The sequence below is a fragment of the Nycticebus coucang genome, chromosome 11 (genome assembly GCF_027406575.1).
Source record: "Nycticebus coucang isolate mNycCou1 chromosome 11, mNycCou1.pri, whole genome shotgun sequence".
Classification (NCBI taxonomy): domain Eukaryota; kingdom Metazoa; phylum Chordata; class Mammalia; order Primates; family Lorisidae; genus Nycticebus; species Nycticebus coucang.
Window position 1 is genome coordinate 94695186 of NC_069790.1, and position 5130 is coordinate 94700315.

A 5130-nucleotide genomic window follows, 5' to 3' on the forward strand; every position below is an offset into this window, starting at 1 on the left:
TCAGTTTTTCCTACCTCAAACCAATATAGTAACTACTTGGACTTGTTCCCTTATACACATTTCTTTTTAATGCCTTTTAACATCATAGTTATAAAGGGGATGTCTGAATAATAGAATTTTCTAAAAAGAGGTTTAAACTATTGGAGTTGAATTTTTCATTACTAAAGAGCTTGTTCACTTACTGATTGTCTTTTAGGCAGTAGAGAGCATCACCCCATCTCTGAGCACTTTCAGGAACATGTTAGTGGAGTGATACTATGTTCTCTGTGTCTACTAAGGCCTTGTGTCAAGCCTAGCTTTCAATGCTCACATTTCATATTAATTAAAAAAGAATTTCTTGAACACCTACTTATATATCAGGCATAGTTCTAAACACTAAGGATACAAATATAAAATGCAGACTGTTTAAACATCCAAGAATTTCACAACCTTCTTAGCTAAGAAAATGGTCAGTATTATTTAGGGCTATCATTCTAGGTAAGTAATACTGTATCTCCCTTCTATAAATTTATAATCTAACCAGGTATGAGAAATAGAAAATTATGTAATGATGCAAGGTTATAATAATTTAAATGCCAAGCAAGTTGCATGAATATTAAATACTAAAGAAATTCAGGAGAAAAATAAAGCACATAGTTCAACTTTTAGGAGACCAGGAAAATTTTCTGAAATCATTCATCCATTAAGTTGAGAGATGTTACCAGCCTGAAGTAAATTAGTTTTGTCATTTTTTTCCAGCAAGTGTCCCCGGAACATGGTGTTCCACATTATTAGAGTCATTATGTGTATGTCCATTAAATATTAAAGGTGTAAGAATACAATAACCAACCTTGTTTGCCTGCCTATATGGAAAAAATATATATCAGAGAGAATTTGAGACAATCTAAATTATTCACTATGAACAATACACATCTTTTTGTAATGCAAGAGTTGTCATTAAGTTTGCCAGGTAACATTGATTTGTTGCAACCATTCTCAGGGGTTGGATTAATCCTTGTGCAGTTACCTGCTGAAAGTAATACTCATGCTTCAGGTCAAATTTGGGCCAATGAACCCGAGGCAAGGTTTCACTTGACAAAAAGTAAGGGGTTTCTTTTTCCCCCCACATATATTCAAGAACACCCTATTTTGAGGAGCTCCCAGCTGAACTGGAGTAGAAGAGTGGCTAGCAATCCCACCATAACAGGGAATAAAGGGAAGGAGGTGGTGTGAAATTTATAGTGTGCCTTTTGTAGGATAGTTCTTTTACCTGCCAGACATCCCAATGCCTAGTTGTTGGACCTGTGACTAGGAGTTCCCAAACATGGGAAGCTTGTTGACACTGGCAGACACCCTTCTGTCTCGTCTGACCAGTTTATGTTGATGCCTTGATCGTTGCTCTGGCACTGGGAGCCCAGCCTTTGTTCTCCCTGGCATCTGCAGATGATTTGATGGCCAGGTCATCTAGTGCTAAGATAGCTGCCTGAAGTTTGACCAAGTGTGTTATTTCTTGGGTCCTGCCCTTTATTTTTATTTCAAAGTATTATAGGGAACAAATATTTTTGGTTACATGGATCACTTTTGTAATACTTGGGTCATGGTTATAAGTGTGCCCATCACCCCTGTTAGAATGGCTTTTATTAATTATCCCTTTATTAGTTAGGTTGTATACAATAAGTTTTAATCCTTGAAGGTGCTGTTTTAACTTACATTGGGCCATATTAACTATTTTGTAGTTCACAGGTCCCCATTTTATCAAGCCAATTTGTAAGTACTGAAGACTTATTTTAATTTTAATTTATCATTTATTGTGTCAGAGCATCTACAACTGCCATAAAATGTGTTACAACAATGGATATAAAACTATGGAAAGTTTACTCCAAATTACAGTTGAAATGAGGCATACTGATTTTTCTCTATTTTATATTTACTTCCCTTCTCAAGATTATAAAGACAAAATGTTTAAATTTAGTGGAAGCCTCAGATATAATTATAATTGATAAAGTCTATGAATGTTTGTCAATTGGTACATTAAAAAAAAATTAATTAAACCCATGTTATAAAGGCACCGAAGCCAGTTAGTGCCCTTTTTAATTATTTTATGATATAAATTCCTTAGTATACAAACTAGTACATGAATCTTAAATTTTCAATTGAACCAAAATATAGAACTTTGTTCTGATTTGGTGATGTATTATATATGTATACTTTATCTATTATATTGTATTTTTGTATTAAAACATCACATACAGTTTATTTAATCACCTTTTATTTTCCTCCTGTATCTAGGAGTTTGTTCATAAGTCAATAAGTAATCTAGGGCTAGTATTATGTTTGTTAGACCTGGAATTTGCTCAATATTTAACCTTTCAATTTCCTCTATTTATTTTCTCTTGAACTTGTAGCCACATAAAGTGACAGTGTGACACAGTCTCTCTCTCTTTCTCTCTCTCTCTCTCCTTTTCTCTTTCTCTGTCTTTCTCTCTCTTCCTCTTTTTTCTTCTCTTTCTTACTTTTTAGGACTTTTGGCCACCTGAAGCCAAGATTCTTAGTTGCCGTGTCTAGCTGGGAAGGGGGAAAGGGAGAGGAAGAAAGAGACCAGTGCCTTTGGACAATAGCTTCTCTCTGGGACAGCCCCCATGACAAGGTGATTGCTTCCTTTCCCCTTTTTCTTTTAAGTAAAATCCTTAGAATAACTTGCAAATCCAGGTGGCTGAAATGGGTGTGTATGTTCTTCTCAGGAAACTTGTTTATACTGGCAGATATCCTTGTGGCTCTCGTCTGACCTGTGTCCAGTTTAGGCCTGTCTGGCCATGGCTCTGGCTCTGAGAGCCTGGCGTTGTGCTCTCCCTTGGCGTCCGAGGGAAAATCTGTCCTGGATCAGTCTCCGGTTCTTTGGACGGAAGGTGCAAATTTAATATGCTACCACAATAGTGAGTAAGTTCACAAATGTTTTAGCTTAACTTACTGATCCTGGGTGGAAAGAGCACAGTGAATCGGGAGGGCTGCCCTTTGTCCCCTGGTCGTGTGAGTTAGGAATGATGCTTTAGGCAGAGGGAGAAAGTTTGTGTGTGTGAGTGTGTGTGAATGTGTGTGTGGCGACTAGCAGTACATAATATAAGGGTACAGCGTGTGGTCACTTTAATCATGGTCAAATGCCTGAACAGTTAGTTTAAAGGACACAGCTGAAAAATGTAAGCTTGTTCTGCTGGGTGAGAGAGACACTCCTAAGCTCTTTCTCCCACCAGCTTGATCCTCTTGGGTGTGATGTGGGCCTAGAAACTGTGTTGAGCATGATGATGCCAGACTTCAGGCAGGGAACAGTTAAACACATATTCAAAAAGATGCAGAAACATCGTAAAATCGTTAAGAATTCACTACTATACCACTCAGTGGTGATTCTCAATCAGTCATGCCGTTTCCTAAGTCCTAGTCCCAGGGATTCTGCTCAGGTAGATCCAGAAACCACCACTTTTGTTACCTAGATGAATCTTAACACAGGTGGTCAGCATAAACACCCCCGATCTTTCAAGGAGACAACATATGAGGACAGGTCAAAAGTAAGGACCAGTTCTGTCAGAACAAAGTTGTGAATGTGTTTAAACATTTAAAAAGCCTTTACAGATGAATTTTCCAAGATGTGAAAATCAGGGTCCAGAAGTTACTCTCTTTCCTATTAATTTTTGGGTTTGGGTGGGTCTTCTACATAAGGATAAAAAAGAATAAGTGTCCATTTGACTGGCAGTGTATCTTGGCGATTTCAATCATTTTCTGCTTTGGTATTTCCAATGGTCTACCTGAGCTGCTTTTATTCACAACACTTCTGATACCAAATGGGTGGGGGAATTTTTCCCTTCACCTACTAACAACTGGGTGTCTACAATTCAATTCTGCACTCTTCCTGGAGTAAGCTCAGACCCCACATAGAAAGGGCTCAGTCCCTCAAGACTTCAGATGCCAGTCGCAAATCCCAGCTTGTCACCTCTACTTCCAACCAACCAGCTATAGATCTGAGGTTTCCCACAACCCCTTCATCAGGTCCAATAATTTGCTAGAGTCACCACAGAATTCAGGAAAGCCCTTTACTTACTATTCCTGGTTTGTAATAAAAGATAGAACACAGGAACAGCCAGATGGAGAAGATGCACAGGGCAGGGGATAGGAGGAGGGATGTGGAACTTCTGTGCCTTCTCTGGGCACATCATTGTCCCAGCACACTGATGCTTAACTAACCCAGAAACTCTCTGAACCTTGCTGTTTAGGGTTTATTTTAACTGGGGATTTTAATGGAGGTTTTATTACGTAAGCATGATTGATTATAGTTTTGGCCAATGGTGATTAACCATAAATCTATCAAATCCTCCAAAGGAAATCTCAAATCCACTAAGGTGTAACTGCTGGCTCAAGAAGTGCATATTGCGGGGCGGTGCCTGTGGCTCAGTGAGTAGGGCGCCGGTCCCATATACCAAGGGTGGCGGGTTCAAACTCAGCCCCGGCCAAACTGCAACAACAAAAAAAAATAGCCGGGCGTTGTGGCGGGCGCCTGTAGTCCCAGCTGCTCGGGAGGCTGAGGCAAGAGAATCGTGTAAGCCCAAGAGTTAGAGGTTGCTGTGAGCCGTGTGATGCCACGGCACTCTACCTGAGGGCGGTACAGTGAGACTCTGTCTCTACAAAAAAAAAAAAAAAAAAAAAGAAGTGCATATTGCTTTATATTGGCTGTGCTTGGAGGAAGACAGATCTTGCTCAGGAATGCAGAAATCTGAAAAGATGAAGAGCACAGGGATCATGAGTTTTTTTGTTTTTTTTTTTAGATAAAGGAGATATGACATAAAATAATATGTTTTGGCTCTAAAGGAGGACAAGAGAGCATTTGTTGTTGTATGGCACAGTGTTTTAAAGGTATAAAAAATAAGAGGGAAAATAAGGAATTCAGTTGGAAGATGTAATAGTTGGGCCCAATAGAACTGTTGTTGTGTCTATTTATATTATAAATCCTTATCTTTGAGTGTTTATAAAATCCAGTTAGACCTGAAAGAAAATACACTAGACTCTATCCAGCAAGTAATTTAAAAAAATTAAATATGGGCGGCTCCTGTGGCTCAGTCGGTAAGGCGCCGGCCCCATATACCGAGGGTGGCGGGTTCAAACCCG

At 39.1% G+C, this 5130-nt stretch overlaps 1 long non-coding RNA gene across 2 annotated transcripts; it reads left to right on the forward strand.

The window, feature by feature from the left end:
* The first annotated feature begins 2393 nt into the window (after nucleotides 1-2393).
* Nucleotides 2394-4399, forward strand: LOC128598787 (uncharacterized). Of its 2 annotated transcripts, none has more exons than XR_008383704.1 (3): nucleotides 2394-2626; nucleotides 2721-2916; nucleotides 4348-4399. It is a non-coding gene; the product is annotated as an uncharacterized LOC128598787 (long non-coding RNA). The 2 variants fall into 2 exon arrangements; XR_008383705.1 differs by having other exon boundaries at nucleotides 2721-2912.
* The last annotated feature ends 731 nt before the right edge of the window (nucleotides 4400-5130 follow it).